Source organism: Equus caballus, chromosome 24 (assembly GCF_041296265.1).
Source record: "Equus caballus isolate H_3958 breed thoroughbred chromosome 24, TB-T2T, whole genome shotgun sequence".
Classification (NCBI taxonomy): Eukaryota; Metazoa; Chordata; class Mammalia; order Perissodactyla; family Equidae; genus Equus; species Equus caballus.
In genome coordinates this window covers 17,760,322-17,773,201 of record NC_091707.1, presented here as the reverse complement: position 1 = coordinate 17,773,201, position 12,880 = coordinate 17,760,322, and the positions used below count along the sequence as shown (strand labels likewise).

General features: G+C 39.3%; 1 long non-coding RNA gene across 1 annotated transcript in view; it reads right to left on the bottom strand.

Moving 5' to 3' along the window:
- LOC138920596 (uncharacterized) overlaps positions 1–12,880 on the bottom strand; it is a 114,106-nt gene that overhangs the window by 14,828 nt on the left and 86,398 nt on the right. Inside the window, exon 2 of the long non-coding RNA XR_011432025.1 lies at positions 8,892–8,963. This is a non-coding gene — a long non-coding RNA (uncharacterized lncRNA). The remainder of the gene's footprint in view (positions 1–8,891; positions 8,964–12,880) is intronic.

The window sequence follows — 12,880 nt, the reverse complement described above, 5'->3', positions numbered from 1 at the left end:
GGGGATGCAATCAATAAAAAACAATTCAAAGAACCTAGCTTCTTCAAAAATTAATTACAAAAGGAAATGAGAGAGAGGTGTATGCCTGGGGAAATCTATAGATTAAAAGAGGCTTAAAAGGTGTATCACCGAGTGTGACGGTTAATTTTATGTGTCAACTTGCCTAGGCCATGGTACCCAGATATTTGGTCTAGATGTTGCTGTGAAGGGACTTTTAGATGAGATTAACTTTTAAATCAGTAGACTTTGAATAAAGCAGATCATTCTCCATAATATACTTATGTGGATATGTATATAAACCTCAACAAAAAGTTGAAAATGGTGCATTAAAAATCAAAACCAGAAAACTTTAAAACCTATTAGATATTTTTGTTTTATAGACCATGAGGTGAGAGGTACTCTCATAAATGGCTGGTAGAAATTCAAAATGGTGCAGCCTTTATGGAGGGAATTTGGCAAACCCGGTGAAATTACAAACTCATTTACCCTTTGACCCAGTGATCTCAATTTTGGAAATGTATCCTAGAAATATGCCTGCCTACCGAATTCACATATATTTAAGGTGACTTGTTGCAGCATTGTTTATAATAGCAGAATATGGGGAAGAACCCACATATTCATCTCTCTCTCTAGACAGGAAAACAGAGGAGAGTAAAAAAAGAAGAGAGAAATTAAGTAGCTGTTTAAGTACCTATTGATAAATATGTGGGTTGTTCCCAATATTCTGCTAGTATTTTTCTTAAAGTTTTCTGTTTCTGATTTTTAATAGACCATTTTAAACTTTTTATTGAAGTTTAATATGTACATCCACATGATAAGTACACAGTTTGATATACCCTGACACCCAGGCACAAGGAGACTTGTACAGGATGCCCTGAAACATCATTTCTATTAAGAAGAGGGAAATTAGGGGCTGGCCTGGTGGCACAGCGGTTAAGTGCACACGTTCTGCTTCAGGGGCCCAGGGTTCGCCGGTTCAGATCCCGGGTACAGACATGGCGCTGCTTGACAAGCCATGCTGTGGTAGGCGTCCCACATATAAAGTAGAGGAAGATGGGCACGGATGTTAGCTCAGGGCCAGTCTTCCTCAGTGAAAAGAGGATTGGCAGCAGATGTTAGCTCAGGGCTAATCTTCCTCAAAAAAAAAAACAAAAACAAAAGAAGATGGAAATTAGAAGCAACCTAAATTGTCAGGCAGTAGGGGAGTGATTAAATAAAATGTGATATGTGGAATACTCATACAGTTGATGACTACGTAGCAGTTAAAAATGAACTATATTAATTCACTGAAGAAATGTATATTGAGTGCCCACTATATGCCAAACGTTGTTTAGGTTCTGGGGATTCAGCAATGAGCAGGACAAAGACCCTGCACTCAGGGAGTTTACAACTCTCTACCAGCACAGACAGAAGGTAGAAATGTCATGTGGAGGGAAAACATATCCTATGAAATATGAAATGTGGAAATTCTTAAATTATCCATTTAACTATCCTACATATTACTCTTGTGTACACATATGTAAACCTACTCTTCTACGGCCTTAGTGAACACATGCAGAAATCACAATAGGGTTGCTTCTGGGAAGGGAAAGAAGGTGATAGCGCTGAGGGTGCAGATCAAAGGGAACTTCAACTTTAGCCATAACTTCTCTTTCGTATTAGAAAAAAGATAAGCCAAGGTATCATAGTATTAACAGTGGTCATTTCTGGGTATTGGAAACACCAGTGTTTGTTATATTAATCTCTGTACTTTATTACTTCTCAAAACTAAAGAACCTGTGACAAAGGAGTTTAGGGTTTCAAGGGAAAGAAGGTACAATTTATAGAGAAATTCCGAGAGGGGTTTGGTTCAATCTAGAAATAAGAGGGATGCCTCTTCCTCTGAGCCAGAAGGGCAAGAGAAATGATGGATGAAGGAAACAGAAAAGATTGAGGAAAGAAACATGAAGTTGAAGGAGGTTACAGAAGGCCTTGAACTTCTCAGGAAAGCAAAAGGCAAGATCATCTTTGGAGGTCAAGGGGAAGGGAAGATCTTGCAGCAAGTTCCAAAAATAATGAAAAAAGGTTATAACAACTAATGGGGAAACTCATTAGTGAATTTCCAAGAGATTAATAAAAAGGAATACAGAGCATCAATAAGAACCAAGTGGGTTTGGTAGCATGAATTTTCAATGAACTGAATCAGAGTGGTTTCATGTTTTTCTCCAGCAAAACCTGATAGACTAGAGAAAGGGAGAAATTAATTGGGAGTGGTGACCACGATTTGGGAATGACTTGGTGGGCACTTGGTAGAAATGTAAGGTGGTGAAGTATATTAGAATGATAATTAAAGCATCTTTAAAGTTCTCATCTTGAGGGTCAGACTGGACAAAGGAAAAAATGGAGCTGGAAAAAGCTTTGGCTCTCTTGGATTAGGAGTTGGCAAGGGCACAGCATACACACTAACAATTCTGTCCCAAGGCCTCACTAATGGATCCTGGCACCCTCTCTTACCAAAGCTAGAGGTGAGCTCAGAACCCTCCTCAGTTCAGTACTCCAGGGATCCAGTCCCAATCCCTTAGAGTGGACACACAATGTGAAACTTCCTGGACGTACCTACACCAGACAGAGATCTCCTTCAAGACAATCAGCATGTCATATTAATCTTTGAATCTCCAAGTGCTGTACCTGGCACGTGATAAGCTCTCAATAAATAACTGTGGAAAGAAGGAAGGGAAGGGAGGGAGGGAGAAAAGAAGGAAGAGAATGGAGTCCCTGATGAAAACAAACAACAGGTTTAGGGAAATGGAAGAAACTGGAAGATAAAAGAAAGTAAGATTGGGGTCAGAATGCGAGCTCAAAGCTGGTGATCTTTGAGGTGGAACTGTTTCAAGTAGTAAAAAAAAGTTACAAGTTTGCCTCTTGTAATGAATTTTAAAAATGCTCAATAGTTGTTAAACTCTAACTCTAAATTTTCTTCTGTGAAGTCTTCTCCTTCCTTTTCTGAAGAGTTTCCCTTGTAAGGGAGCCTAGGAAAGGTGATATGCTGTAACTGAACATTAGCTTTAAGAAGAGTAGTCTTAAGGAAACTTTTGCCATCTAAACATTTAAAAATCAAGAGTTCAGTAATGTTTTGTTTTGATGACATAATATGGATTTTTATAAGGAAAAATGCTTTCTGTCACACTGCTATAGAATTGATGAAAGTATGAGATTTTTGTGTTGATGTTTTCCGTAAGAAGCAGGAAAACTTTGGCTGAAATCTGGTACAATATGGAATACAGGGGAAATATTTCTCCTTCTTCTGATCCTTAATTTAAAGAGAAAATTTAAGATACCTATTTGCCTGATTTCTCAACCATTGAAAATTCTGCAATAAATTATGGCTGCAAATGTTTTTAGTAATGCTGTCTTAATATTTACCTGAAAAGAAAATGAATTAACTGCTTTTCTCTCCATGTCATGACTTGAATTAGTCTAAGATGGTTGTTCTCTATCTAACTGGTCTTTTATGGAAAGATTGGATGTTTTCCTCTGTTCATTGTCCAAACTGCCTAGAGTGAACTGTCATGGGGCAAAACTCGCCAACCTTTCCTATGGGCCACCTCACCAGTGGAGGGACCATAGCTTTGTCTATAGGTATCAACATGCCAATGGTAGAACACAAACAAAATTTGAGTGAGGAGGTAAATCTTTAGGAAATACATGTAAAGGATTTAAAATAAAGGTGCCTTCATGATACGTATATATACAATGGGATATTTTTCAGCCTTAAAAAGGAAGGACATTCTGACACATGCTCCAACATGGATGAACCTTGAGGACATTGTGCTAAGTGAAATAAACTAGACACAAAAGGCACATATTGTACAATTCCACTTACATGAGATACCTCGAGTAGTCAGATTCACAGAGACAGAAAGTAGAACGGTGGTTGCCAGGGGCTGGAGAGGGAGAGTGGAGCGCTGCTGTTTAATAAACAAAGTTTCAGTTTGGGAAGATGAAAAAGTTCTGAAGAAGGGTGGTGGTGATTTGCAGCAGTGTGAATGTATTAATGCTACTAAAGGTGCACCAAAAAATGGTTAAAATGGTAAGCTTTATGTTACATATATTTTATTGCAATAAAAACAAAATAAAATAAAGCTACATTCAACTATATTTTCAAAAGCAAAGGAAACTGTGGCTGATTTTGACTCATTTTAACACAACGTAATTAGAAAATATTTTCCCCATGAAAACCTTGTTAACCTAAAAATAAATACACTTATTTTAAATGGTCGTTAATATCTTGGCCCAGGGCCTGCCCCTTGGCTGAGTGGTTAGGTTCACGCACTCTGCTTCGGTGGCCCATGTTTTGAAGGTTTGGATCCTGAGCGTGGACCTACACACCACTCATCAAGCCATGCTGTGGTGGCATCCCACATAGAGGAACTAGAATGGCCTACAACTAGGATGTACAACTATGTACTGGGGCTTTGGGGAGGAAAAAAAAAGAGGAAGATTGGAAACAGATGTTAGCTCAGGGCCAATCTTCCTCATCAAAAAAAAAAAAAAAAAATCGGCCCCATGGCTGAGTGGTTAAGTTTGTGTGCTCCAGTTTGGTGGCCCAGGGTTTCGCTGGTTCAGGTCCTGGGTGCAGACCTAGCACCATTCATCAGGCCATGCTGAGATGGTGTCCCCCATTGAGGAACTAGAAGGACCCACAACTAGAATATACAACTATGTATGGGGAGCTTTGGGGAGAAGAAGAAGAAAAAAAATTGGCAACAGATGTTAGCTCAGGGCCAATCTTAAAAAAAACAAAAAAAAAAACTTAGTCTAAAATTCATCTTATAAAAAGAAAACTGGATAGGCAATTTAACAAGAATATGCCATTTGATTGCGAGATAAAAAAGAAAAATGATGAAGTATATCCCCCATCTGGTTTCACTCTGTGACCTCAAAAGCTTTACAGGAATTAGACTGGAGCTATATTATCTTTGGTTTGAGAAGATTTTTTTTAAACAGCCACTTAAAATGTTCATTTTGATCATTAGGAAAAATCAAAAGTAGAAACACTGAAAAGGGGACTTTTTAAATATGAAGATTCTTAAATCATATCAGTATAATATATTTAGGCAAGGTCAGACAAAAGTAAATTATATTGATGGGTTTGTGTTCCCAAACTGTTTTCTTGGCCTAAAACTATTCAACTTGTAAAAAGGTTCCCAATAACATCAACGACGGTGTAGGAAACTGATAACTGCTCAGCCCCCCTCTCCACTCTCCAGCCCCACAAAAAATACAATAAAATGTGAGCCACTGGCTGCACAGTGCTCTCAGCTGCTTTGTAACCCTGAGAAATGCAGAGGGTCGCTGGAAATTATCCTGTAATGAGCAATCCATCTGGTTGCACCTAAAAATGGAATAAAAACGCCACCCTTGACTTTTCCATGGTAGTAAATTAAAGCCTAATGTATAGTTCTAATTGCTAGCATTTTCTCTCTAATTATGGTTCCGTTTGGCCAGGATTTCCGACAATCCCCTTGTTCCCCTAAAGCAAACACCAGAGAATGTTCTAACCCCACTGGTGGCATTTATTAATAACCCCCTTGACAGATGAAAAAAATCATTATTCTATATTAGACAGGGAAAGATTTTCCCAGCAAAAGCTAATTGATAAAAATCCCATTCAGACGCCATAGAGGAATTAATTTTAGAGAGGGGAAAAATACAATAGCGTCAAATAGAAACAGATTCAATGCACAGTATAACTCTGCCTGGGCACTGTTTGGGGTACTAGCTAGAAAAACAAAAGCCTGACAAGTGTCTGAAAAAATATCCGTGGATTCTTGGTTACTGGGATGAAGAGATGAGAGGAAGAGAGCTCTCTGGTGAAGGAGTCTTACTTTGTGCCTCCATGAAAGAGATAGGCTACGATAAGTTGGTTTCTGTGGATGGCAAATACAAACGCACACACAAAACATTGTTGGGAATATTTCCACCTTCTTCTATTTAATCTCCTTCGTTCTTATTTTAAAAAGGCATTATTCCTTTTAAGTTAATGTACGAATACATGCTAAATACAAATCAGTATTTATCGACAGGTCTAGTTCTCATCAAACAGTATACAGCTTTCTGAGTGACAATTAATAATCTAGAAATACTACACAAAAATAAGATTTCTGAGGAGGCATGGCAGAGAAAAGAAATGTGCTAAAAGAAATGATTTCCGAAAGCTACACTTTTATTTGTTTATTATTTCTGAGAGAACACCAGTAGAAAATAGAAATACAACTTTACAAAGCAAGAGGTGAGGGGTGGCAGCAGCGGCACGGTACAAGCACAAGGCACCACCCCCGGAGAGTGGAAACCTTGTGCTAAAACCAACCCAATCCGCCCTGCCTCTCAGTGTCATCGCACGCCGACCACTCTGAACAACCCAGGACAAAATACTCCTCCCCGTAAAAATACTTTTTGTCTAAGTGCGAAACAATTTCTCTGGTTACTGTTAAATTGTAATACTGTAAGGGTATGCTTCTCAGCAAGTTTTTATTACTCAGGCTATATAAACATTGTATTCTACATGAAAGTTAACTTGGAAAACTGCCAGGTGCACTGTCCTGGACCCACACGGACTCAGGTAAACATCTTTATTACTGCATCAAACCAGTATGTAGGTGCAATATTTCCTCTTTTTTCAAAAAATGTCTTAAGGCATTTTAAAACAATCAATCCGTTTCTTTTCATTTTTATACTGTAATCTCTTTTTTATTTATAATTATTTTGTTTTTACTTGCACAACTATAAATAAAAAAGGCAATCAAAAAATATTCAGTGTCTGCATTTTCCTTCTGGACATTATTCATTTGTGTGTGCGTGTGAAGATTTGCCCTGAGCTAACATCTGTGCCAATCCTCCTTCACTCTATGTGGGATGCCGCCACACCGTGCCTTGACAAGCGATGCTAGGTCCACACCTGGGATCCGAACCCGCAAACCCCAGCCCAGTAAAGTAGAGCAGGCGAACTCAACCACTATGCCACTGGGCCGGCCCCTGGACATTATTATTATTAGTTTCATTTTATGATTTTTATGGAAAATAATTTTGTTGTACATGACAGGGAAGTGTTAGAAAATGATCTGCTCCAGGTATCAAATACACTAGGCGCTCTACTGAAGGAAAGATAATAAACTATATTATCTGAATGTTTGGAGGATAAGGTCTTCTGCTTAACAAATAATCTAGCTAATGGTTTTCTAATAGATTGTCAATTCTTATAAAATGATATTCAAAAGCAAAATTCAAATAAAAGACTTTGAACAACTCAATCTTTTAATGAAAAGCCTCTTTCAATGATTCAAAATTATCCTTGTGAGCAATTATAGCATAAATTATCATTGTTGTATACATATGAGGAAATGCTCAGTGGAAGCACCAGGTAACACAATAATAGAACATTCAGAGTTAAAATGAAGGCTTATGATAAATGCTGTTCAGACTTCCATCTCTCAAAGAATATAAAAGTTGTCTGCTGTTTACCGTGTTCAATGTCAAATAAAACTTCCTCGGCCCTGAAATATAGTTTCTAAGAGTACTTCTATAAAAAAAAAGTCACGTTTCCCATCGTCCCCACTGAGATTTATACGTTTCAGTTAACTAAATAATATTTGAGATCTTTTGTAATACAAAGACGTGGTCCCTCCAAATCAGCTGACCAGATTAGTTCTTTATTACTCAACTCTTGGTTGATCCATGGTTAAGATTCCAGAAACACTCACAGATAAGTCTATGAGGCAGAATAACAGCAACATGAAATTATAGACTATTTGATGGAAAGGCATCAATGCTTTTCCATTCAGGTATCTTTGAATTTACTTTTCAGCTGTTACTGAAAACCAGTTACTACTGGTCAAGGGTAGGTTGTGGACCTTGTCAGGTTTTCCCAAGAAGGGCTTCTATTTTCTACCCCAGTAGCCTCAGGCACAAATAGGCACCTACGGGGTCATTTGGGCATCAATGGAGTGGCATAAAGCTCAATATTCATGTTGAAGCTCCATTAGTTACACAAATCTGACATCCTGTCAACACATTGACCCAAATTTGTATATACAAAGGTTTGCCTTAGCATCCTAGGCAGCTATCTAAGGGGATCTCCTCAAAAGGAAGCCTACCTTTTGGGGGAGGAGATGCTTCCTTAAAATCCAGTCTTTATCAAATTTCTCACTTAAAGAGAGGATCTTTGCATTTCATCAAGAAATGAAGACGTGCATGAATTGCAACTCACAAGTTTCCATAAATTGAACCACTGCAACACTTGCTGGCTATGAAGCAAACAGCCTAAGCCAAAATTAAAATAATTATTCAACAATTAATAAAGAAGTAACAAATATGTCAGGCCCCAAAGTAAGCATTGTAGCTCTAGGAAAAAGCACATGGTGGGTACCCATAAAGACAGTTTCCTGAGATTAAACCTATACACCTCACTGGTGAGACTACACACATGTGTGCATATACAATGAAACGATCATTAAAAGCCCATGTACGATAAACTCCAAGTGAGTGGTATAGAAAATAAGTGCGAGACATGTTCGTAAAAGAGAGAAATTTCTGTAGCTTAGGGGAGCAGGTGGGCAGGTTAGCATGCTCTCAAATGAATCTTGGATTAGACTGAACGTGAAATTGGCCAGTGCACAGAGTGAACTATAAAAGCTTTATGAAAAGTAAAACTTTTGTGTGGCCAATAGCAATAACGCCATCGTACATCCAGGTGTAATAGCTTTCTATTTAATGATAATAGTTCTATGCTCATATTCAGTTTGTGGTGCCCTAAGATTTGCAAGTCATTTTAGCTATTTTTCAGATCTCCTCTTATAGAGCTCATTATTTGGCATTTTCCACTCTAACCAGGAACAGTCACTCCACGATCTTACCTCGACATGAAGGTGCCGGGAGAGTACATCGTTTGCCTTCCACCAGTGGAGAATGCCTCTTCATCCATCACCCTGAAGAAAAGGTTGACACGTTGCTTAATCTACTTCCTATTCCACCCCCATCATCATCCCACAACTTCAAACTTACGAAGTCTGTGCCATCTTTGATTGCCACCCTTTCCCCTGTTGCCACCGACGTTGACCATTCTCCAGCGCGTTATTCCAAGTATCTCTCCATCCCATCCTCTGCCATCCCTGAGGGACTCATGCAGCCTACGGATCTCTTCCATGTCAGTGACTGTTATTGCTATCCCTTTCTTTTCTTTACATTCATGCAATGAGTCCTAATAGTCAGGATTATGTTTATAATTTTTATTATCTTGTCAAGAAAATACAACTTGGAGCCATCACCCATTTTAGGACTAAGTATCTAAGAGGATAGGAGGAGATGAAGATAATGATAAGCATTATCTCCAAGTACATTTCTTCTGATGTATGAAACAAACACGTACCATAGAGGATTCTTGACCAAATGATTGTGCAGTCTTTGTGAAAGCTGCCAGGGAAAATTTTGTTGCTGTTGTATCCTTCCAAGGTTAATGCTTAGAGATTGTTACCCCTAATTTAGAATTCATGTGTAATTTTTTATTATAACAACTTAATAATTACTCAAACAGAATTGATGAAAATTAAAATAGAATTCTTTATTGGTGACTACTAAATAGAATTTCTTTTCATGTACTTCTAAAGCCATAAATTGGGGTTTCTAGCCATATTTAAGCTGCAGCCCAGTGCATGGCAGGAGCACAGGGCTGGGAGAGAAATGGAGGTTGGACTCAGAGGATCTGAGTTTAATTTCCAGAACTGCCACTTAATGGCACTGTGACCTTTGAGAAATCACTTCATTTCTCAGTTTTCCCATCTGTAAAGTAGGGATAATAATAATATTACCTCAGGATTATTGAATGTTATCAAAGGAGGAAATACGTGTGAAAGTAGTTCATACATTTTAGAAGCACCTAGCAAATGATAGTTGCTGTTATTTCACAATATTTTACTGAATAAAATTTAACATAGTAGCTAAGGCTGTGGTCTCCAGACTAGACTGCCTGGATTTGAGTCCCACCTCCCCAAGTTACTAGATATGTGACCTTGGAAGTCCTTTAACTTCTCTGAGCCTCAGTTTCCTCCTCTGTAAAAGGGGGTAGTACCTAAATAGGATGTTGTGAGGCTTCAATGAGTAAAGTCACACAAAGCACTTACAGTGCCATCTGGAAAATCGTAAAATCCTAATAAATGTTCACTCATTCATTTATTCAACAAATGTTTATTGAGTGTCTACTCTATACCAGACATATTCCAGGGCAGAGAATACAATACAGAATACAAGAACAGAAAGGTCTTCATTCTCGTGTAGCACATATCTTAGTTGGGTATGGAAGGTTTTATTTTTATTGCAAATAATAAAATAAATGAGAAATATATTTGGAGGTAATATATGCTATGATGAAAATAAACCAGAACAATATGTTACTGAATGACTCAGGAGCTCTAGTATTAGCAATCAGAAGCTTCCTGCCAGGACTCTTCCTTCCAAACCCACACTGCTGAGGTGCTTCTTTCTCATGCATGTGCTCCACCTTGGCTTAGAGAGATGCAAACACTTTTAAAGCATTTCCCTCCTAGCAACACCTAAGAACAATAACATCCCTAAACAATATTGGAAATCTGAGCATCATGTGAAGAAGTCACAGCTGGCAGTCATAGAAATGGACAGAAAACTTAACTTTAATCAGACTTAAACCTCTCTGGGATTTTGAAAGTCAATCTTTTATATATGGGACTCCAACATTTTTTAAATCAATTTATTTATTAAGCAATTACTACATGAAAGAAGTCCCTACAGGAGACATAGAGGGACATAAGAAAATAATTCCTGTTGTCAAGAAATTAATCATCAAGTTGGGACAGAAAAGATAGTAATACATTTAACGTTAAATAAGCTAAAAGATTTAAATGACATTTCAAAACAATAAAAATCACTAATTATCAAATAATTTGACTAGTTTAGTTCAAAAGGAAGTTCAAAGAGAGAATAACGTGTTTAACTTAGGTGGACAGGAACGTTGACATTTGAAAAAGTGAGAAGAGAGTATTTCAAGTGGAGAGAATAGTTTTGACAAACATCTGTTGAGAGTTGAGTGTAAATACATCCAAAGTCGAGCGAGTAAAACTATTTGCCTACAGGAGAATTGAGAGGAAGGGGTAGAAATGTGGCTACGAGACAGCCTGAGACATCTAAAGAAAAAGAACAGAAATGCAGTAAGAATCCTTATGCAGTAAACATCCACACATTGAGAATGTTTATTTTGTTGCCATGAAATGGTCGTCATCAGACTTTCCAGAAATCTCGGGAAATGTTTTGTCGTGTTGTGTCAAATGAACAAATCAAAAACCGCTGTAGTTCTCTACTCTCAGTTAAAATTAGGTCTGTATGCACGTTAGTGAAGACACTGTTCACAAAGGCTATTAACAAAGGGTTAAGGGAAACCGAAAAGGACGGTGAGGAGACGCTGGGCTGGCGCCAGTCAAGAGCCAGAGCCACCCTAGAGCTGAGGGTGCAGAGAGGGGAGTGCTTATGGAAACCCGGCAAGAGCTTTAGGGGAGGAGGGGCTCCCCGGCCCACACTGCGGCCTCGGCGCGGCAGGGCAGCCACTGCTACCAATGGGCAGCACGCAGGGCGGGTGCCAGGAGCGTAAATACCTTGACCTCTCCCTCCTTTGGCCCTTTGACTCTTGCTGATGCCTCCCATTGACTGTCCCAAAGAGAAGCCCCCCCAGCAAAGAACCCTGAATGACACAGTCCGTAGAGGTCAGCCTTAGCATCCCTCCCAGGCACAGAAAGGAGAAAGTAGAGAAAAGTGGAGAGTGAACGTGGAGGGGCAAATATATATGTGTGTGTCTGTACGTGTGTATGTTGTTTTGTGGGTGGAATAGAGGAGTTAGGGGGGTGGATAATATGAAGGTAAGAAAATCAATTAGCAAGAGATTGCAACAGGGCCACATTATGACATTCGTGAGTCCTAGGCACTTTTGTCTTGGTTGCACTATGCTTCCACTAAAAAAAAAAAAAGGTTCAAAATTCTATTTTACAACTGCATCAATATAAGGACAAATATAATCCAGGCTGGGTTATATCCATTTTTTTCCTTCTAATTTTATAAGAAATTGAAACATTTTCATTGGCCCCTAAAAGTAGCATGGCCTTGGGCACATGCCTACTGCGCCCAATGGAAAAGTGGGTCCTGGACTGCAGAAGACCAGATATGAGATGGTAAGACCTGAATCGAATGGTGGAATTAAATGGTGTGTCATTTGGGGTTCTGATAGAAAACAGAAAAGACGCTTAAGATAATTGGTAGAGAATTTATTTACAAAGGGACTATTTATCCTTCCCTCTGAGGGCGGAGGGGAGTTGGAGAGGGGCGCCTCAAGTCCTGTGCAGTGACCTCGGACTGGAAACAGCAGAGTGCCCTTTCTATGCCTGCCTGCAGGGAGGAGAGGCAGTCAGTACCAGAGGCTGGAGACAGTGCAGGAGAAAGGCTTATTAGGAACAGTGGTTTTGACTTGCAGGACACAGTCAGCCTGGGGTAACCTTGCAGGGAGGACTCCAGCATTATAAATACCCTGTCCTCACTCTTCTCCCTTTCTCATCATTGACTGAGCCCAACCAGAAGTCAGGAGCACGAGAACCACTGATGCCGTGTCCACATGTTCATTTCCCAGGGCAGGGAGCTCTTGGAAGGGTGGATCTGCAGGACCAATTGGAAGCTATGTGACACAGGTGGCCTCTCTAGCATGGGATAGGACTTGACTCAGCAGTGACTCTCAACATCAGAATCCCCTGGAGGGCTTGTTAAACCAGATCCCTAGCCCTACTCCCCAAGTTTCTGATTCAGGAGGTCTGAGTGGGGCCCAAGAATGTGCATT